Genomic DNA, 23,172 nt, shown 5'->3' on the forward strand with positions numbered 1-23,172 from the left:
TTCCTGACCCAGGGATCCAACCTGCGTCTTCTGCGTCTCCTGCACAGGCAGGCGGATTCTTTACCACTGTGCCACCTTGGAAGACCCCATACTACACTTGGTCTTAGCCCAAAAGCCAAGAAGTGATTAGTAAAATTTAATATTACTGATTTTTTTTCTAGAATAAACAGAAGCAGTCATTGGATAAGGGGATCAGTGTGATATGCTTAGTTTTGGCTAAGCTAGTTCTGGACAAGAGGTTTTAAAAGATTCCTGCAAAGAATTAACGATGACGGAATGCCCACCTTAGGGAAGCCTCCACCCTAGCCGCCCCACGCTCCATCACGCACGCGCAGAACCTCCGCCTCGCAGAGTGGGAGGCGGGGCCCTGAGGCCACACCCCTTCAATTTCCCCCGCCTTCCCAGTTTCTTCCGGAGGCGTCCTTGGTTACTTCCCCTAGCGATTGGGCGAGCCGCTTGTGGTCGGAAGGACACAATTGGACTGAGTCGCCGCCTATCTACCGGTGAGCATCGTCGATTGGCCAAGGCGCTGTGAGGGGTAGGCTAAACCTTCACGTTGTCCCGACGGCGACGCGGGGAGTAGGCTCAGGCCCCGGGTGGGCGCTTACTTCCCGGTGTTCACCTTTGGGCGGCGCGGGTTGAGCCCTGGGCCTAGGGGGTGTGGGGCCGGTCAGGCGATGCGGCTCGAGGATGGAGGGGCCGGGGGAAGCCAAAGGTGCAGGCAAGGCGGGATGGCGGCCGCTGCCCCCGGAAGGACCTGCCTGGATGCCATCGGGCACCTTGGTGGAGGAGATTGCGCTCAAGCTAGACGTCGTAGTCTGACACGAGACCCCTGGCAGGGCGCCCACTTTGCCACTGAACCTTGTTGTTTAGTCGCTAAGTCGTGTCTGACTCTGCGATCCCATGGACTGTAGTCCGCCAGTTTCCTCTGTCCATGGGATTTCCCAGGCAAGAATACTGGAGTGGGTTGCCATCTGCTTCTCCAGGAACCCACATCTACATTGCAGGTGGATTCTTTACCGTTGAGCCACCTGGGAAGCCACCGAGCCTAGGAAGCCCTAAGTGGTTTGGAACCCAGAATTGGAGGAGTCTGCTCAAGCACATAACCACAATCCGTCTGGAGCAGTTATAGGAAACTGGGTGTGACTGAGCAGGTGGAGCTTCTCCGGCAGAGGAATGACCTGCCCGCCAGAGGTTTATAAGCAAGGAAACTCTGAAAAGACAAATCAAAAAGCTGTTTGCTAACAGCGAGGACTTTCAGCCTATAAACTCATCTCCAGAGCCAAATGGAGGAACTGAAGACATTTGGCCAAGGGAGAAGGATCCAGGAGAAATGCAATCAGAAATCTGTGCACAGCTTCTCCAGTGTGAAGCTCTGTGACCTGGGGAGGGCAAATAAACCCTGTCCTGATCATAATTCTTGCAGAAGAACAAACATCTGGGGGAAATGAGCCCCAGGATCATCTGGGAATTCCCTGGCAGTCCAGAGGTTAGGGTTCGGGCACTTTCACTGCTGACCAGGTTTGATCCCTGGTCCGGAGCTGAGATCTCACAAGCCACCAGGCATGGCAAAAAAACAAAAGTCATAACGTTGAAGAATTTAAATGGAAGGCTCCACCCATCACCACAAAAAGCCAGACATTTTTCTGGATCAACAATTTAATCAGTGAGGTGTCTGAGGCCTTAGGAGAGATCTGATTTACTTTCTGGGAGAAGGTGTTTTGCAAGCTTACTCCGAGTTCTCAGCGATGCGCAGTGCACTTGCCTGTGGGATTACGATGGTAAGAGTGACAACAGCAACAATCTGAATAAAGTGCAAAATTTCCGTGGTATCAGAGACAACAGAAAACAGTAATGATGGCTCTTCTTTTGATGTCCCTTGATTATATTTAATAAACGGAAGCGAACTTTCCCATCTAGTGGAAATCCCTGCAACAGCGCACCCTGGCCTTGAACAAGGGTAACATATTCTCAAAAGGACCTGCTGCTGCTGCTGCTGCTAAGTCGCTTCAGTCGTGTCTGACTCCGTGCGACCCCATAGACAGCAGCCCACCAGGCTCCCCCGTCCTTGGGATTCTCTAGGCAAGAACTCTGGAGTGGGTTGCCATTTCCTTCTCCAATGCATGAAAGTGAAAAGTGAAAGTGAAGTCTCTCAGTTGTGTCTGACTCTTAGCGACCCCATGGACTGCAGCCTACCAGGCTCCTCTGCCCATGGGATTTTCCAGGCAAGAGTACTGGAGTGGGGTGCCATCGCCTTCTCCTCAAAAGGACATAGTGATACTAAAAGGTGAGGTCCGTTAAGCCAGTCATCTTCATAACAATATTTCTAAGAGACCCATGGGAACACGGGCACATAAGGAGGTGCCATATAAGACAGAAATAAGACACAGGAAGGACTTCCCTGGTGGTCCAGTGGCTAAGACTCCATGCTCCCAATGCAGGGGGCCTGGTTTTGATCCCATGTGCTGCAACTAAGAGTTTGTAAACCGTAGCAAAGATAGAAGATCCCAAATGCATCAGCTAAGACCCGGCACAGCTAAATAAATATATTTTAAATAGACAACATGAACAGCATTCTGCCTTATAGCTGTTTTGAAAATGTCCCCAAATCAGATCATTAAGAGCATTCCAGATCATTCAATTTTCTAGGACGATTAAAAACACTTGAGATTACTCTATCAGTACAGGACTAGCCATATTTTTACTTTTGTCACATAACCAAAGCTGATAAATTGGTGAGTTCTTCAGAACCAGCAGGGGGCAAACATGCTGAAACATCAATCAGTTCAGTTCAGCTCAGTCGCTCAGTCCTGTGTGACTCTTTGGGGCCCCATGGACGGCAGCACGCCAGGCCTCCCTGTCCATCACCAGCTCCCGGAGTTCACTCAAACTCATGTCCACTGAGTCAGTGATGCCATCCAACCATCTCATCCTCTGTCGTCCCCTTGTCCTCCTGCCTTCAATCTTTCCCAGCATCAAGGTCTTTTCAAGTGAGTCAGTTCTTCACATCAGGTGGCCAAAATATTGGAGTTTCAGCTTCAGCATCAGTCCTTCCAATGAATATTTAGGACTGATTTCCTTTAGGATGGACTGGTTGGATCTCCCTGCAGTCCAAGGGACTCTCAAGAGTTTTCTCCAACACCACAGTTCAAAAGCATCAATTCTTTGGTGCTCAGCTTTCTTTATAGTCCAACTCTCATATCCATACACGACTACTGGAAGAACCACAGCCTTGACTGGATGGACCTTTGTTGGCAAAGTAATGTCTCTGCTTTTTAATATGCTGTCTAGGTTGGTTATAACTTTTCTTCCAAGGAATAAGCATTTTTTAATTTCATGGCTCTAGTAACCATCTGCAGTGATTTTGGAACCCCCCAAAATAAAGTCAGCCACTGTTTCTCCATCTATTTGCCCTGAAGTGATGGGACCAGATGCTATGATCTTAGTTTTCTGAATGTTGGGTTTTAAGCTAACTTTTTCACTCTCCTCTTTCACTTTCATCAAGAGGCTCTATAGTTCTTGGCTTTCTGCCAGAAGGGTGGTATCATCTGCGTATCTGAGGTTATTGATATTTCTCCCAGAAATCTTGATTCTAGCTTGTGCTTCATCCAGCCCAGCAATAACAATAACTAATACTACACAGGGAGCTTCCCTGGTAGCTCAGATGGTAAAGAATCTGCCTGCACTGCAGGAGACCCAGGTTCGATCCCTGGGTTGGGAAGATCCCCTGGAGAACAGAATGATGACCCACAAATACCCGAGGTTCTCTGTTTCCATGCAGGTCTGGGCGTGTTCTGCATACATTAGTCCGTTGTTGTTGTTTAGTCGCTAAGTCATGTCTGACTGTTTTGTGATCCCGTGGACTGCCAAGCTCCTCTGTCCATGGGATTTCCCAGGCAAGCGGGTTGCCATTTCCTTCTCCAGGGGATCTTCCTGACCCAGGGACTGAATCTGTGTCTCTTGGGCCCCCTGCATTGGCAGGTGGGCTCTTTACCACTTAGTCACCTGGGAAGCCCAATATTATATGTAGAAAATCCTAAAGAACGTAAAAATAAGCCTGTTTGTTAGAGCTAATAAATGAATTCAGCAAAGTTGTAGGATTAAAAAATCATCATTCAGGTATCCGTTGTGTTTCTAGGTGCTGAAATGATCAATCGAAAAAGGAAATAAAGAGAACAATTATGAATTTATAATCCCATGAAAAAGAAGAAAATACTTAGGAATAAATTCAGTAAAGAAAGTGTAAGTTTTGTACACTGAAAACTGCAAAATATTGCTGAAAGAAATGAAAAGAGAGCTATATAAACGGAAAGACATGTCACTGGGTTAGAAGACTTGTTAGACTGGGTTAGACTCTTGTTAAGATGGTAATACTACCCAAAGAAATATTCAGGTTCCATTCAGTTCCTACCAAAATATCAATGGTGTTTTTTAAAAAAATCGTTTATTCTTCTGTTGGTTGCTCTGGGTCTTCATTGCTCCGTGTGGTCTCCCCCCAGTTGTGGTGAGCAGGGACCACTTTTCGTTGTGGCGCACAGGCTTCTCATTGCAGTGGCTTCCCTTGTTGCAGAGCACACGGCCTTCAGGAGTTGCAGCGTGCAGGCTCAGTAGTTGCGGCTTGAGAGCTTTAGAACATGGGCTCAGCAGTTGTGGTGCATGGCCTTAGTTGTTCTGAGGCATGCGGAATCTTCCCAGACCAAGGATCAAACCCACGTGCCCTGTGTTGGCAGGCGAATTCTTATCTACTGTACCGCCAGGGATGTCCTCAATGGTATTTTTGCAGAAATGGGAAAATCCATCCTAAAATTCATATTGAATTTCAAAGGGCTCAGAATGGCTGAAACTATCTTGAAAAAGAATAAATTTGCAGGACTCACATTTCTCGGTTTCAAAATGTACCATAAAGGTACAGTAGACAAATGAGCGTTGCTAGCATAAGGCTGGATAAATAAACCAGTGGGGTAGAATTGAGAGGCCAGAGATAAACGGTCATCTCTATGATCAATTGATTTTCAACCAGGGTGCTAAGACCAACTGATGGGAATGGTTTTAGATTCCACACATAAATGATATCGTGTAATATTTGTCTTTCTCTGACCTGTTTTACTTAGTATGATGGTTTCTAGGTTCATCCATGTAGCTGCAAATGATATTATTTATTATGGCTTTTTAATGACTGGGTAATAGTCCATCACATATATCATTATATATCAATATATCTATATGTATAACATATGTTTTTAATATCACATCAACTATATTTCAATTTACAAGTTTTTTAAAAATAAAAAAAATATTCAGAGTGAAAAAACAAAAAAACGTATACAATGTTTGTGAAAGCCTTCTCTGCAATGAACTGAGACGGGGTTTTGCCTGATTTCCGTGACATGGGAGGGATCACATGGGTAATGAAATCCTCAAAGACTCCTCCAGTCGGAAGGGGCCAGCGCCTCAGGGCCAGATGGACGCTGGTGGGTGGAACATCCCTCACTCAGCCTCTGCTCTTACAGTGCTGTTGTATGGGCTTCCTGAAGGTGCTAGAAAAAAGGACCATCAACTGGGGGCTCGAAACAACAGGCATGCATTCTCTCACAGTTCTGAGGCTGGTGGTCCAATGTCGGTGTATCAGAAGGGCCGTGTTCCCTCTGCAGGATCTGGGGGGAGTTTTTCCTTGGCTCTTTCTAGCCTCTGGTGCTCGCTGGCAATCTTTGGTGTTCCTGGGCTTGGAGACACATCACTTCAACCTCTGCCTCTTTCATCCCGTGATATCCTTCCTGGGCAGGTCTGTGTGTCCTCATCGTCCTTTTCTCATATGAGAACTCAAGTCGTTGGGTTAAAGTCTTTCCTAATCCACGATGACCTCGTCTTGAGCGTCGGTTTTCTAATCTCGTAAGGGGGAAAATAGACTTCTACTATTTTCCCCCCTGAGTTTGTGGTGAGAATTGATTACGATAATAGATTTTTTTCCATTAAAAGTTTTTAATTGATTAATTTATTTTCATTGGAGGCTAATTACTTTACAGTATTGTGGTGGGTTTTGCCATGCATTGCTTCGTTGGTGAGCTTTATAAGAGGCTTCCCAGGTGAAGAGAGCCGACTCATTGGAAAAGACCCTGATGCTGGGAAAGATTCAGGGCAGGAGGAGAAGAGGGCAACAGAGAATGAAACGGTTGGATGGCCTCACCGGCTCAATGGACACAAGTCTGAGTACACTCCGGGAGATGGTGAAGAGCAGGGAAGCATGGCGTGCTGCAGTCCATGGGGTCACAGACACGACTGAGGAATTGAACAGCACGACAACAGGGGGCAGTAGTGGTGAAGGATCGGCCTGCCGACGCAGGAAACACAAGAGACGTGAGCTCGATCCCTGGTTCAGAAGATCTCCTGGAGGAGGAGATGGCCACCCACTCCAGTATTCTTGCCTGGCAAATCCCATGGGCAGAGGAGCCTGTCGGGCTACAGTCCATGGGGTCGCAAAGAATTGGACACGACTAAGCGCGCACACACGGCCTTGTAAACTCCCAAGTCTCCTGTACATAAGAGTGGTAAATGTTAAGACAGGATGAAAAGGGGCCCATGGTTTTTAATTTTAAAAAGGGAGTGCATACCAGAGCAGTTTGGTTTGTAAGATCTGAGACTCAGAGAGATTAAGTTGCTACGGAAGACATAGTTGGCACAGCATGGTGCTGCCTCCTATTTCTTCTTGAATTTTTGGTCCCAGCTGTTTGTCCTCTGCAAGTGAGACAGTTGACCCCCTCTGTCTCCCCCACCTGCCTCCTCCCCGCTTCCTTGGGGCAGTGCTGAGGGCGAGAAGGAAGCTTCACCTTCCCGGCAACGAGGCTGTCACAAGTTCGTGGGAAGTCTGTTTGTGGTTTACTTTATCACAGAGCCCTGGGAGAGCCGGCCTGTCTGGAATGTGAAGGAACCCGAATCCTGCCCAGCTCAGGGGAAAGGCAGCCGGGGTCAGGGACTGCAGCCCCTGATAAGGACCAAGTGAGCTCCCTCGGGGCTCACACACCCCAAGGTGAAAGACGATCTCGAGTTCCTGAGGCGTGCTCTACCGCAGCTTTTGTTGTCGTGGTTGGTAACTATTTATTTACTTTATCGGCCTGCACCAGATCTTGGTTGCGACACACTGGATCTTTAGTTGTGGCAGGCCAGAGTCTTAGCCACTGGACCACCGGGAGGAAGCCATATCACATCTCCTTTATCCATTCATCTGTCTGTGGACGTTTCGGTTGCTTCCATGTCTTGGCGATTGTGAACAGTGCTGCAGTGAACACTGGGGGGCCTCATGTTTCTTTTTGAACTCCATTCTTTTATGACTTTGGTAAAAAAAAAAAATTAGGAGAAATTAGAAAGTTTTGAAGAAAACCAGAGACCCGCTGGGTTGGAAGCGGCCCTTAGTGAAAGAGAAGTTGCTCAGTCATATCTGACTCTTTGTGACCGCATGGACTATAGCCTACCAGGTTCCTCTGTCCATGGAATTTTCCAGGTAAGAGTACTGGAGTGGGTTGCCATTTCTTTCTCCAGGGGATCTTCCCAACCCAGGGATCAAACTCAGATCTCCTACATTGCAGGCAGATGCTTTACCATGTAAGATCTGTTAATTCAGCTCTCCTCAGGTGGGCTCACCTCTCCCACATGCTGGCCACATGACCAGCCACTCTGCATAAACACCCCCAAGCTGGGGAGCTCACTGCCAGCCCTGCGGGGTCCCCGGGACTTGCCATCCTGTCCTGGTTCCCTGGTTGCCTGCGCCCCCTGGTCTCATTCTGCCCGCAGCAGCTCCAGAGATGGAAAGGGTTTTATTGGGGGTGGGGGAGGGAAGAGACCTAGAATGTGGATACTTTCCGCTGAGGCAGGCAGGGAGGGTTCCCTGGGGAACCCTCAGCAAGCAGACATCTGTTTAAGCCGACAGGCTGCCCAGCCTGGGGAGCAGGAGGGACTAGGAGGCAGGGAGAAGACAGACTGGGTCTGCCTTCTGCAAATGTTCCCCTTGGGCAGCCTTGAGAAGGGACCACCGGGGACCCAGGCCTCGAGTTCTCTCTGAATCTACCACTGTGGGGGTCTCGGGCTGGAGTCAATCCCGTAAGTGCTGGTGTGCAGGCACCTGGTTCACTTTGTGCCCAGCTCCTGTGTGTGGCCTTTTGGGCTTTGTGTTCCCGTTTGTAGCTGAGACCTGTGATGGAGGTTGTGACTCGTTCAGCCTTGAGCGGGGCACGGCCCAGGACGGGACTTACGGAGGTCACTGATGCCAAACCAGGCTGCCGTGTGCTTTGAGCTTTGAAAGAAAGGGAGTGGGTCTTCATCCTCTTTGCCTGCACTGCCAGTGCATCACAGGGGTCACGAACTTGAGTCAATCAGAAAAGGTACCTCTTGGACCCTGCAGAGCTCAGGAGCAGGGGAACCCACACAATCTGCAGGGGCTCCTGCAATAACCATCTCTGCACACTAGAGAGCGCTGTGGGACAGAAGCCGAGTCCCAGATGGACCAATCATCTTGTTCAGCTGAAACCAGCAGGGGTGACAGGTGAGGAGGAGCTGTCATTCCCTGGACTTGCCTTTTGTGAGAACCACCTCACTGGGTCCTTGCAGCGAACCTAGGGCTAAGTACTGTTAGCGCCCCCTCTGCCACTATACAGATTAAGAAACCGAGCATCGTTAAGTGATTTGGCCCAAGTCTATAAGTTAGAGGGGCTTCCCTCAGAGCTCAGTTGGTAAAGAATCCACCTGCAATGCAGGAGACCCCAGTTTCATTCCTGGGTCGGGAAGATCCGCTGGAGAAGGTCTAGGCTACCCACTCCAGTATTCTTCAGCTTCCCTTGTGGCTCAGCTGGTAAAGAATCTGGCTGTAATTTGGGAGACCTGGGTTCAATCCCTGAGTTGGGAAGATCCCCTGGAGAAGGGAAAGGCTACCCACTCTAGTATGCTGGCCTGGAGAATTCCGTGGACTGTGTAGTCCACGGGGTCGCAAATAGTCGGACGTGACTGAGCGACTTTCACTTTAGAGAGAGCTAAAGCTTGAACTTGATCCTGACCCCGGGGCTCGAAGGGTGGACCACGTGCCCCCCACCCCCATGATGTTTGGCTCCATCTCTCCTCCTGGGTCCCTTCTAGATAGTTCCCTTTAACTCAGTGAGGTTTACCCAGGCCTCCTGAGCAGTGGGGAGAGGGTCTCTCTACCAGGAGAGGTTGGGATGTATGGGTGCCTGGGGGCCCTGGGGAAGGAGCTGGGGCTGTGGGGCCAGCTGTGGATGTGGGGAGGGAGATCCCAAGCCAGCGGGCTGGAAGTCCTCCTGCTTTGGCCCCTGGCGGAGCTGGCCCCCTGGGAGCCCGCCAGGCTTATTAATATCCTGCTGAGTCAGGGGGCTCTTGAGTTTCAGCATCACAAGACAAGAGGCAGGAATATCCTTGACTCCCCAGCGTCCTCTCTCCGCCTGCCCTGCCCACCTCAGGCTGGGGGCTCTGCGGGTCTGAGTGGTCAGGTGGCCCTGGAGGGGGCAGGTCACTTCTCCTGACTTAGAGGTGGAGGCGAGAACCCAGTCCAGGCACAGCTCCTCCAAGGCCCAGCACACGGGAGAGGCTTAGAGCAGGAGCTGCCTTTCCAGAAAAGGCCCTGCTGGGGGCCCAGCCCTGTCCTTGTTGCTGTGGGTCCGGCAGCTGGGGCAGAGCAGGGAGGAGGGTGGGAGGACAGCCTGGTCTGGTTCTCAAGGAGCTCACCACCTGCCCAATGTGGGGTCCCCCAGCCAGCAGCTGGGCCCAGACAGAGGCTGGGCCCTTCCTATGGCCAAACCGATGAACTCTCCCAGACATTTGGAATTGGGTCTCAGGGACTCTGGTCATATGGGGTGGGCACTGGCTGAAGGGAAGAGCATCTGGGCTCGGGGAAGGAGGTGGTGAGGGATCCATGCAGGTGTGTCCATGGCAACAGAGGGGCCAGACTGCAGTGGACAAGTGAAAAGACAGGTGCCCCCAGGAGAGCAGCCCCCCAGCCCCTGGCTCTTAGCCCTCTGTACCCATTTCCCACCCCAGTATCCAGGAGGCTGCTCTGCATTCCCCGTGCAACATCCTCATTTTTGCCCCAGACTTCCACATGGCCCTGCAAGGGTGGGGAGAGGTGACTCATTTCTTGACCGCCCGGCCCTTGGAGCTCCCCAGTCACAGTTTAAAACTATTTGCTGAGGACCTCCCAGGCACCAGAGCCAGGCCTAAGTGAGATACACATGGCCTGTTCTCCAAGTCTCACAAGATACCTGTTCTTCCCATTTTTCGGATGAAGAAACTGAGGCCCACAAGGCAGTCAGCTACCACTAGGTGACAAAGCCAAGACTCAAACCCAGGTCTGGGTGATTACAGAGCCCTTACTATTTTTATTTATTTATTTGGCTGCACTGGGTCTTAGTTACAACACTTGGTATCTTCAGTCTTCATTACAGCATGAAGGACTTTTTAGAGGCAGCATGAGGGATCTGAGCTTTCCTGGTGGTTCAGTGGCAAAGGATCTGCCGCAGTGCAGGAGATGGGTATCATCCCTGGGTTGGGCGTTGGCTCCCAAGGCCCTCTGGAGACTTTATCAGCCAGCTCCACACAGCACAGGTCGGGCAGCCCGCCCTGGCCCGGCCCCTTGCAGCTCATTATCAGAGGACACATTCCACCCAACCGCCCCTGGAAGGTGGGGAAAATAGAGCCTGCCACTTTCCGGCCCCTCTTCTGAGTTTCACCTAGTGGGGAAGGGGCACTCCAGGGACAGGAAGGGGGTTATTACAACAGGACGCCCCAGCACTGGATTCTTCAACTGGCATGAGAAAACCCCGGGGGCTGGAGTGTGACCCTTGGAGGCGCTGACCTTGCTGGGTGGGCCTGGGGGAGAGGCAGCTGCTTCTTTGGCCTGATTTATTTTTGTTTTTTTAATTGGAGCATAATTGCTTTACAATATTGTATATTGATAGATGGTTTCCGCCATATATCATATCATATACCCTCTGGGCAAGGTCTCAAAGCACCGTCATCCTCACACACCGGTCTGTCGACCCCCTTAAGGATGAGAGAATCAAGGCTCAGATCACAGATGATGGAGGGTCTTACCTCTCAGGGCAGTGAGCTAGAGCGTGCAGAGGGCCAAGTATGCAGCTGGTACCCGAGGCAGGGCTGCAGACCCCTCTCTGTGTGTCGCACACACGCACACACATTGATTCAGCACTAACTACCTGGCAGGCATGCGCCCGCCTCTCCACGTGGACAAGCACCATCCTAGTCCCCAGCACTCTTGGATCGAGAGATCTTTGTGATTCCCATTGTGTGGATGAAGAAACTGAGGCTTAGGGTTTGCCCTGGGGGTCCGTTGGTTAAGACTCTGCACTTCCAATGGATGGGGCATGGGTTCCATCCCTGTCAGGGAATTACGCTCTCATAAGCCGAGGCCAAAAAAAAGAAAGAAAGAAACTGAAGCTTAGATGGATGAGGTCGCTAGTCCAGGGTCACCCAGCTCTAAGTGGAAGAGCCAGGGTTGGGTCCCAGCCTGACATCCACGTGCAACCTCTCCACGGCCACAGTCCCGTTCCTTCAAATGAACTCAGTTATCACCTTGTCTACACAGCACTTTCACGCTCCAGCGGTCTCAGCCCAACCGTGGCCAAGAAAATACGCAGAAAAAGGTCTGTGCTGGGCATCGTCAAAGTCAATGCCGACGGCCCGGTGCTCTGATCCCAGGTTGCGCTTTGCACAAACCACAGCGAGCCTGGACCCAAAGGTGAGGCAGGCTGGGCCGTGGCACCGTGTGCCCCCGGAGGGTCTGGTGGCAAGGCAGGTGGGGGAGAGCTTTCAAAGGATGACGTGAGAACTCCAAAAGTAAAGGAGGCTGGCTGGTCAGTGAGTGAGGGGTCAGGTAGCCCATGGCAAGTGGACAGCCCTCCGGGGCGTCATGACAGAGTCACCACCAGTGAAAAGCCTGGGACACAGCAGAGGGTGGCAGTTCCAGCAGCAGGCGAGCAGGCTCACATTTCAGGGCCTCAGCTTTTGCAGGATGACTCTGGGAGCTCCAAGCAACAAACCTGCTCTGTAGCCACTGGCCCTGGGTGGAGACTATTCTCGGAAGCGTTGCAGGTCTCATAAAATAGGAAATTCCAAGGACCGCCTCCCACCCCTTAACCACTGTACCTCCAGGTAAGTCCAGGGTCTGAATATGATTAATAACTCTATGTCAATACATTTGAAAACTTAGATGAAATGGTCCAAAACTTGGATAAAATATAACCTACCAAGATGGGATCAGGAAGTAGAACACTTGAATGCAACTATGTTTAAAATACTTTTGTTTATTTTGTTACTTTTGTTTAATAAAATGGTTATTTTATTATTGTTCCCTGCTGGCTCTTCACTGTTGCCCAGGCTTTTCTCTCCTGGTTCAAGGGCTTCTCACTGTGGTGGCTTTGTTTCAGAGCACCGGCCCTAGAGCACGTGGGGTCAGGATTAGCGGCTCTGCGGCAAGTGGGATCCTCCCCGCCCAGGGATCAAACCTGTGTTTGCTGCACTGCCAGGCAGATTCTTTACCACTGAGCCACTAGGGAAGCCCCAAACGGAACTATGAAAAACAATTAAATATCCTTTTACGTATTAAAGAGTAAAAGAGAGAGATAAAACACCAGGACTTGAAGATCTGTAGGTGAGTTCTAGCGAACACCTAGGGAACAGATCGCTCTGATATCACACCAGGTTTTCCAGGAAATATGTGAGGGTGATTCACTCCACTAGGCTGATATAATCTGATCATGAGACCAGACAAGAACAGTACAATAAAGAAAAATTAGGGACACGTCACTCAAAAATATAAGGGTAAAAGTACTAAATCTCTAGGTCAGTCCATGCTGCTGCAAATGGTATTATTTCATTCTTTTTGATGGCTGAGCAATATTCCATCACATGTGCGTTCCGCATCTACTTTATCTGCTCCTCCATTGATGGACATCTAGGTTTTTTTCTATGTCTTGGCTACTGTAAACAGTGCTGCAGTCAACATTGTCACGCTCAGTGAAGTCAAGTCAGACAGAGAAGCAGACACATAATATGACACCCTTGTGCATGGTGTCTAAAAAGGTATGGTTCAAACGAACTAATTCACAGAATAGGAGCAGACACACAGACCTAGAGAATGAACTTATGGCTGCTGGGGGGAGGATGGGGTGGAAGGATAGGGAGTTTGGGATAGACACGTACACATGGCTGTAAATGGATAACCAACAAGGACCTACTGTATAGTACAGGGAACTCCGATCAATGTTATGTGCCAGCCTGGATGGATGGGGGATTAGGGGGGAATGGATACATGTATATGCATGGGTGAGTCCCTTCACTGTTCGCCTGAAACTATCACAGCATTGTTAATCGGCTATCAGTTCAGTTTAGTCTCTCAGTCATGTCCGACTCTTTGGGACCCCATGGATGGCAGCGTGCCAGGCCTCCCTGTCCATCACCAACTCCCGGAGCTTACTCAAACTCATGTCCATCGAGTTGGTGATGCCATCCAACCATCTCATCCTCTGTCATCCCCCTCTTCTCCTGCTCTCAGTCTTTCCCAGCTTCAGGGTCTTTCCAAACGAATCAGCTCTTCGCATCAGATGGCCAAGGTACTTGAGCTTCAGCTTCAGCATCAGTCCTTCCAGTGAATATTCAGGACTGATTTCCTTTAGTATGGACTGGTTGGATCTCCTTGCTATAGGCTATACTCCAATACAAAATAAAACATTAAAAAAAATACTACCTAAAAGGAAATGGCAACCCACTCCAGTGTTCTTGCTTGGAGAATCCCAGGGACAGGGGAGCCCGGTGGGCTGCCATCTATGGGGTCGCACAGAGTCGGACATGACTGAAGCGACTTAGCAGCAGAGCAGAAAACATTAGTAGGCTGAATACAATAGTGTATAAAAAGGTGTAATACACATGATGGAATGAGCTTAATGCCAAGATTGCAGAGGATGGTTTAATACTAGAGAAATCAGTGGCATTTAACGCATTAACTGATTAAAGGAGGAAACAACTACAGGATCATTTTAATAGATGCTGAAGAAGTATTTTCAAAAGTTCAGCATAAATTCATGGTGGGAAACTTCTCAGTAAATCAGAAATAGAAGGGAATTTCCTTGGCTGATAAATGGGTAAACATTAGCAACATTCCCTCTGAGATTAGACATAAGAAACATTATATTTCAGACTTCCTTGGCAATCCAGCAGTTAGGACTCTGTGCTTCCGCTGCAAGGGGCGTGGATTCGATTTCAGGTCGGGGAACTAAGATCCCACATGCTGCACGGTGAGGCCAAAGACAGGAAAGAAGCGTTATGCTTCCCATTACTGCTCTTGTTCAATTGGAAATCCTCCCTTAACAATAAGACTGGAAAAAATTCATTAAAAAACACAAAGGTTGGGAAAGAGAAAACAAAACACATTATCTTCAGATATGCTCAACGACGTAGGAAACCAAGAAGAGTTTAGCAAGACACCTAGATACAAGAACCATACACAAATATAACTGCATTTCTAGATACTAGGACTCTGGAAAATGTACTTTAAAAAAGGGGGTGGGGTCAGCCCTGCTGCTGCTGCTGCTAAGTCACTTCAGTCGTGTCTGACTCTGTGCGACCCCAGAGACGGCAGCCCACCAGGCTCCCCTGTCCCTGGGATTCTCCAGGCAAGAACACTGGAGTGGGTTGCCATTTCCTTCTCTGATGCATGAAAGTGAAAAGTGAAAGTGAAGTCGCTCAGTTGTGTCCGACTCTTAGCGACCCCATGGACTGCAGCCCACCAGGCTCCTCTATCCATGGGATTTTCCAGGCAAGAGTACTGGAGTGGGGTGCCGTCGCCTTCTCCGGGGGTCAGCCCTAAGAGTGCAAAAATTTTGAGTATTCAAGGATGAGTCTACGGGCTTCCCAGGTGGCACTGTGGTAACGAGCCCGCTTGCCAGTGCAGGGGATGAAAGTTCAACCCCTGGGTTGGGAAGGTCCCCTGGAGGAACAAATGGCAGCTGATTCCAGAATTCTTCCCTGAAAAATCCACGGACAGAGGAGTCTAGTGGGATATAATAGTCCATGCGGTCACAAAGAGCTGGACACAACTGAGCAATTGAGCGCTCAGATGCAAAAATATGTCTAATGAATAAAGGTAAGAATTAGGCAGAAAATTATACTAGTCCATGAAAATAAGTTGAAGCTTAAAAGGACAGATAATCCATGCTTGAGGACAGAAGGGCCGGTCAGCATAAAAATGACAGTTCTCCACAGACTGATCCGTGGACTCAAAGCAATTCCGATTAAAGTCTTAATGGGGGCTTTTGTAAGAGTCAGTCGGCCTGCAATGCGGGAGACCCAGCTTCAATTTGACCAGTGATTCTAAAGTTTAATATGAGTGAGCAAAGGATTGTGCTACTCCAGGAGAGGAGGAATACAGACAGGAATGCATCCCATCTGATAGCAGGACTTATAAAGCTATGACACTTGCTGCTGCTGTTGCTAAGTCGCTTCAGTCGTGTCCGAATCTGTGCGACCCCAGAGACGGCAGCCCACCAGGCTCCCTCGTCCCTGGGATTCTCCAGGCAGGAACACTGGAGTGGGTTGCCATTGCCTGCTCCAATGCATGAAAGTGAAAAGTGCAAGTGAAGTCGCTCGGTCGTGTCCGACGCTGAGACACTTGGGCAGCAGTAATAAAATAATCAACAACCAAAAATGGAGACGACACAGATGTCCATCACGGGAGGAGTGGACAGCCGAGCGGCGGTCCATCCACACAGTGCGTGGTGGGATTTAGTCGCTCAATCACGCCTGACTCTTCTGTGACCCCATGGACTGTAGCCTGCCAGGCTCCTTTGTCCATGAGTTTTTCTAGATAAGAATATTGGAATGGGTTGCCGTTTCCTCCTCCAGGGAATCTTCTCAACTCAGGGATGGAACCCGAGTCTCCTGCATTGCACTGAGCCACCAGGGAAGTCTCATTAGAATATTATTCAGTCATAAAAAGTAACAAAGTACGGATATCTGCCACAGCACGAGTGAACCTTGAAGACATTACGCTAATTGAAAGAAGCCAGACACAAGAAGTTGCATAGTCTGTGGTTCCACTCGTGTGAAATGTCCAGAACAGGCAAATCCATGGAGACAGAGAACAGACTGTGTCTTCCAGGGGCTGGGGGGAGGGAGGGTGAGGACAAACAGCCCTCCTGGGTTTCCTTTTGGGTGATGAAAATATTTTGGAACTAGGTGGTGGTTGCACAATCTGATGAATGTCTCACAAATTGTACCCTTTAAACTGGTTAATCTTATATTATTATGTGAATTTCACTGCAGTTAAAAACAAACAAACAAACTGATAGACATCTAAATATCAGAGAAAAAAAAAAAAAGAGAGAGAGAGAGAGAGTCTCTTGCATACAAGGAATCCCTGGAGGCTGCTCTCAGTCAAGATGGAGATGTTGAATTATTGATGCAGAAACATGGTTATACAGGATAAAAGCAGGTCACAAAGCTATGGCGTGCAATGACTTTTGGGTCAAAATAACGTCGCTGTATTTAGGAAGGTGGAGAAAAACGTTTGCAAGAAAAAAGCAAAAAAAGAACCTCTTTTTTTGCTTTTGGGTTTCCATGAAATAATGAAAATGTCTTCTTATGTAACCAAAAAAACAAGATAACCAGATACTTCCTTAGAAAAATTCATCCTGTTCTTTGTGAGGCTCTCGGGAGACTCATCATACATCTGCCGGCCCTGGGCTCAGGATGAGAATTCCTCTCTTGTCTGGGAGTGGGCGGGGAGGCTGGCCAGGTCACGTGGGGAGGGGCAGGTCTGGGTCTTTTCCCCGGGACCCCCTCTTCCTGAGCTAAGCCCCTTCTAGGACCTTGCCTGACCCTGTCCCTCTATAGACCTTTCTGGCCAAGTGGAAGAAATAGGATTTCAAGACCCCCTTGCCCTGTCTCATCTCCCAGCAGCAGAAGCAGCCCTGGAATGGAGCTGCAGCCAAGCCAGCCTCAGGGCCTCACATTGCATCTCTGACCTCGGCTGGACGTCCCTCCTCGAGTCCTGGCCCCACGATAACCAGGCTAGGGTGGGGTTCCCAGGGCTTGGCTGCTGCTGCCAGATCTCACAGCTGGGCTGTTGGTGAGAGGAGCTTTCCCAGGGTCCCAGCAAGCCACCCCCACTGGCGCCCTGCTCCTGCTGGAAGCCCTGCCTCTTCCCACTAGCAAGCCGGGTCCTGGGCTAGGTTGTTGAAAGCCGTAACTGGGGACCTGGAGCTCTGCTGAGGTCAGAGCTGGGCTCTAATGACCAGACTCAGAGAAGGTCTTAGAAGGTCTCCCAGGGAAACAGCATGTCCTGGGCTAGGCCTCATGATGGCCTCATGAATTCGTGTGTGTGTGAGAATGTATACTACGTACTAGGGTTGGGTTGCGAGATAAAATAGACATCGTGGTTAAATATGTCAGATAAATGCACAGTTTTTGAGTATCACTATATCCCAAAGACTGAATCCTCTATTTAAAAAAAATTTTTTTTTATTTTATAGAATTTATTCAAATTTTAATGTGTTTGACTGCATTGGGTCCTAGTTTCGGCACACGTCAATCTTTGTTGGCACATATGGGATCCTTCATTGTGCTGTGTGGGCTTAGGGGCCCCGCAGCATGTGGGATCTTAGTTCCTCGACCAGGGATGGAACCTGTGTCCCCTGCATTAGATGGCAGATTCTTAACTGCTGGACCACTGGGAAAGTCCCTGATCCTTTATTTTTATTTGCTCAGTCTGGTGAGCCTGATACCTGTCAACAATGGCCATGCAGAGAAATTGGATGTAGTTCAGTGTGTACACCCTGCAAGAGCACACACGTGTGTGTATAAACATATGCAAGGCCAGGCGTGTACATCGTCATCAAGGTGCACGCACACCAGAAGACAGGTGTAGAGAGACTCCACTGTGTGTCTGAGCCGGGGCACGACTGAGAAAGGTTTGGGATATGGAAGGGAGTATATAAATGTATCTGTGTGCAAAGACGACCGTGTGTGTGTTTTCCTGTTTTGCGTGCACGTGTGTGACACCCAAGCACATGAAGTGTCTGATGTGGGAGTGTCCACAGACACGCACGTCACAGAGCATTAGAACTGAAAGGAGGCTTGGGGATCTCCCGCACGTAATTGTACGTGTGAGAACATGGAGGCCAGCCAGTCAGCCCGTATGTGTGTGTGCACGTGCTTGTGTGTCCGAGCTGGGGCTGGGGGCTGGGACACATGGGGAGGGCTCCCTGGCTGTCAGCTCGTGCCAGCCTGGTATCGTCGCAAGCTCACGACAGCCCTCTCCCTACAAGGCCCGGTTCCCAAGGGGAAGGTCAGATGGAGCACGGCCCGGGCCCAGCCTCGCCCGCCTGCCTGGTGAGCCACGTGTATCTGCACGCGGGTTACATAAATGCCGGGCCCAGCGCTGTGGCCAGATGTTCTGTCTCTTCCTGGAGCCAGATGGCGGCTGATCCTGGAGTTCGTGCGTTTTTCGAGCTCCTGCCATCCCCTTCTCCTGCCCCTTCTGGGGCTTTCCCCAGGCAGGGCAGGGGCTGGGACCCGGGGACTTTGAATTGGACCAGTTGCCTCGGCCCAGAAGCAGCCTCCCCCTGGCAGGGGCTCAGGACAAGGTGACGGTGTCTTGGGAGGAGCCGCCCCCAGGGCAGCTGCTAGTTCAGTGGTCTCCCCACGTCGCCCAGAAGCAGCCTGTCGCAGCCGGTCCCCAACTCACCCAACCTGTGTCCCATGCTCTTCCTGTGGTGACAGGTGACGGCCAGCTGACCTGATAAACCAGGGCTGCCACCATAAAGGACCACAGACTGGGTGGCTGTAACAACAGAAATGGTTTCCCTCGATTTCCTGGAGGCCAGAAGCCCATGATGGAGGCCTCTCCCTGGTGGCTCAGATGATAAAGAGTCCGCCTGCAGTGCAGGAGACCAGAGTTCAATCCCTGGGTCAGGAAGATCCCCTGGAGTAAGGGAATGGCAACCCACTCCAATATTCTGGCCTGGGACATCCCATGGACAGAGGAGCCTGGCGGGCTACAGTCCACAGGTCCCAAAGAGTTGGACACAACTGAGCAACTAACAGCCTTGCTTTCTCCTTGGCTCATAGAGGGCTGTGCTCGCCCTGTGTCTTCACTAGGCCGTCCCTCTGCGTGTCTGTGTCCAACTTTCCTTCTTGTAAGGATGCCTGTGCTGTTGGACGAGGGCCCATCCTAATGACCTCATTTTAACTTAATTGCCTCTTTAAAGGTCCTGTCTTCAAATAGAATCACATTCTGAGGTCCTGGGGGTTAAGCTTTCAACGTATGAATTGCGGGGAGGGGGCACAATTCAGCCTGTTCACACCCACAATAGCGTGTTCTTGGAAGTGGGTTTTTCCCAGGCCAGCCCGCCATAGCCAGGCCATAGCTGTCAGGGGTCTTTAGAACCCCAACTTACTGTTCTTTATTTTGACAACTAGGAATCCAATAGAGACCCTACTAAGATGCAGAGTCAGGTCAGGGGTGACCTCCTTGGCCCTAAATCCCAGCTCTGTTGGAAGGAGGGTTTGGGCAGCCTGGAGGAGAAACGAGACAGGCTCAGGGTGGGAGGGGGTCAGTTCGCACGCCCTTCGCCCACCCACAGCCTGAAGCTGGGGAGTGTGGGGTGGGTGGTGGGGTTCAGGGCAGGCTGCATAGTGCCTGCATACTTGGTGTGGGCTGGACACCCCTCCTGGGCCTCAGTGGCCCCATCTGTGAAAAGAAGCCACTGGGTCCACCGTGACATGGGTAGGTGCCCATCTCTCGGTTCCAGTCTATCCAATCCCCAGAGTACCCTGCCCTGCGCCTGAGTGCCCACTTGGGGGCACTTGGGGTTCTTGGGGGGTGTGTGCAGCCCAGGAAGCTCTGTCTTCCGTTCTCGACGCCTCAGTGTGCCCGCCTGGGCCACACAGCTCTGGATGCTGCAGCCTTATGCAAGGTAGCGTTATCCCAGTTCTAGAGAGGGGGAAACTGAGGCTCAGAAGGGCTCAGTGACTTAGGGCCCTTAGGGTCTGACTCCCATGTGTGCACTCCTTCCTCAAGATCACCCTGCCCAGACCACCCCAAGCCTGTCCCCGAGCCCCCCTTGGCTCACTATCCCAGCGACCTTGACGAAAGAAACCCAGGTGAACTTCTGTGTTCTGGGAAGTGGTCACATTACCCATGACAGCTGGGGGTGATGCCCGGAGGCAGGAGGGCACTGGGCAAGTTCAGGGCTGACTCTGGGCTCCGGCAGGGGCAGGTGGGGGCCCACAGGGCTGGGGGTGGGCGTGGGTCGGAGTGAGGAATCGGGGAGGACACACCACACTGAGGCTGAGCTTTGCAACTACACAGGGGCCAGTGGGCCTCGTTCCCGTCTTACCCAACATCCGGTCTGGACGGGACCCACAGAGTCTGGCCAAGGGTAAGCTCAGACAACACCGGCAGCCGTCTAGCACAATGGGACTGGATTCTCTGTTACAAAAAGAAAAAAACAGGGGACTTCCCTGGTGGTCTCGTGGCTAAGGCTCCAAGTTCCCCATGCAGAGGGCCCAGGTTCAATCCCCGGTCAGGGAACTAGATCCTGCGTGCTGCAGCTGAGGCCTGGTGCAGCCAAATGAATAAAAATAAATATATATTTTTAAAAAGAATGATAAAAGGCATCCCACCCCTGTGCCCGACACTTCAGCAGTCCAAGCCTCACTCCCAAGGTTGGTGGGGTGCTCTGTGTTTCTGTTTTCCAGAGGGTTCTCTGCTCCGAGGCCACTGGGTCCTGGGTTCTGATCCTGACTCGGCCAAATCCTAGCTGAGTGATCTTGGAGAAATGACTTTCCCTCTCTGAGCCTCAGTCTCCTCACTTGTGAAATAGGGACAAGGTCTTGATGAGGAATCAGCGAGATGAGGCAGGTGAAGGACTTGGAAGCCATAGACCCCCTCCTCGCCTCCCCCCAAGTCACGAGCTTGAATCCCAGTTCCACGGACAGGCTGATCTCTGAGAGCTTAGGAATAAGGGACGGAGACAGAGGAGTGGAAACAGAGATAATGCCAACTCGATTCGCACTTCACCCTGGTAGCCGAAGTGGACACGAACAAATCGAGGAGACAATGTGAACATCCCCTTTGGACAGAGCTTTTTAATAAACTCTTTTTTTTTTTCATGTGGGATCTTAGCTCTCACCCCTCCCTGCCCCAGAAATCGAACCTGTGTCCCCTACACTGGGAGTATGGCGCCTTAACCACTGGACCCCCAGGGATGTCCCAACAGAATCTTTATCTAATCCCATGCACTGATATTTATTTTTTTAAGTTTTTTTTGATGTGGACCATTTTTAAAGTCTTTATTGAATTTGCTACAACATTTTTCTGCTTTATGTGTTGGTTTCTTTAGCCACAAGGTATGTGGCATCTTAGCTCCTCCACCAGGGATCAAAACTGCAGCCCCTGGATTGGAAGGTGAAGCGTTAACCACTGGACCCCCAGGGAAGTCGCAAGGCAGTGATATTTAGAAAAGGTTAGGGTAACCCCATGTGGGGTTTATCCCAGGAATGCAGAATGGGCTTACCATTAGAACCAAATATTATAATTCACCATAAGAAAGTGAGAGCGGCTGTCGGCTTCGATCACTGGAGTACGTTAACCATAGGCGAGTGCGCACTCTCCAGGAATGGGGTGCTCCTGAAGGAGTCACAGACCCCTCCCTGGCCCCCATCCCCGGCTCTGCTTCTGCAGGTTCCCCCCGGCTGGTGGGATCCTTCTGGGATGGCAGGGTGGATGCTGCACCAGGTGCCCCCCCCAACAGGAAGCACACCTGAGTCACACACGACCCCACGGGGACCCCCGTCAGCCCCGTCTGGTAGCTCAGAACACCAGGCTCGGAGAGGTGACCGCTGTGTCAGCGCTGGCCTTGGCCCGAGCTCCCGGTGCTGCTAACACTTTGCAGGACAGGATGTTTCTCCCGGGCAAGCTGCCCGCTGCCTCTCCAGGGAGATTGTTCTCCTAACTGTCTGTTAGGCACTTGGATTCTAATACCCACCCTGAGCTTATGGGATCTGCTGAGAGCCCTCTGTTCTTCAGAAAACCCCTCCTCATCCTGAAGACTCTAAAGGCCACTGCCTACCCGTGCAGAGGCAGAGGCCCTGGGGCCCATTGGAGGCGTGGGCCTTGGACAGCCGGAGTGTGTCCCCTGTCCAAAGCTGGAGCCAGATTCGCCCTGAAGACAGGCTCCCAGGTTCCCGAGGGTGGGGGCGAGGGGCAAAGGAAGCCACCCTTACCCCTTCTGCTCAGCATCACATGGACGTGCTGCCCAGGAGCATCTGTGGGAGCATGCAGAATGTATTTTGAAGACCCCGGGTCAGCCAGCATTCAAGATTGGAAGTTGAGGGTCTTCATCATAGTAGTCACATACGGATGTGAGAGTTGGACCATTAAGAAGGCTGAGCACTGAAGAATGATGCTTTTGAATTGCACTGTTGGAGAAGACTCTTGAGAGTCAAACCAGGCAATTTTAAAGGAAATCAACCCTGAATATTCATTGGAAGGACTGATGCTGAAGCTGAAGCTCCAATACTTGGCCACCTAATATGGTGAGTCGACTCATTGGAAAAGACCCTGATGCTGGGAAAGATTGAGGAGGAGAAGGGGATATAAGAGGATGAGATGGTTGGATGGCATCACTGACTCAATAAACATGAGTTTGAGCAAACTCTGGGAGATAGTGGAGGACAGGGAAGCTGGCATGCTGCAGTCCATGGGATCACAGAGGGTCGGACACCGCTAAGCCACTGAACAACAACAATATCAGGGTGGCCGGCCGCGTCTGGCCTCCCTGAGCTCCTTTAGGGCAGAGACTAGGTGCAGAGCTCTTGCACCCCCAGCAGGTCTGGATGAAAAGGAGGCTCCAGAGAGAAGCCTTGGGAAAGTGAGCAGGGGCAGCTTGGGGCCTACCTGCAGGGGATTGGCCCTGGGGGACCATGACCCCTGAGGGTGTGGGATCTGGAGAAGAAGGTATTCAGGCTGGAGGGCTGGGCCTGGCAGAGGGGGTGGTGCTCTGGGCCCGGGAGACCCCGCCCTTCAGCAGCAGCAGCTGGTCGCTTAGGCAGGCTTGGGCCACATCTCTGCCCTCTCCCAGCGAGGCGGCAGGGAGAGGA

The 23,172-nt window shown here is 50.9% G+C and overlaps 1 long non-coding RNA gene across 1 annotated transcript in view; it reads left to right on the forward strand.

Moving 5' to 3' along the window:
* Positions 1-553: 553 nt before the first annotated feature.
* The window catches only part of LOC132659548 (uncharacterized), a 33,450-nt gene continuing 10,831 nt past the window's right edge, over positions 554-23,172 (forward strand). The window contains exon 1 of the long non-coding RNA XR_009600092.1: positions 554-12,165. This is a non-coding gene — a long non-coding RNA (uncharacterized LOC132659548). The remainder of the gene's footprint in view (positions 12,166-23,172) is intronic.

This window comes from Ovis aries, chromosome 3, assembly GCF_016772045.2.
Source record: "Ovis aries strain OAR_USU_Benz2616 breed Rambouillet chromosome 3, ARS-UI_Ramb_v3.0, whole genome shotgun sequence".
Classification (NCBI taxonomy): domain Eukaryota; kingdom Metazoa; phylum Chordata; class Mammalia; order Artiodactyla; family Bovidae; genus Ovis; species Ovis aries.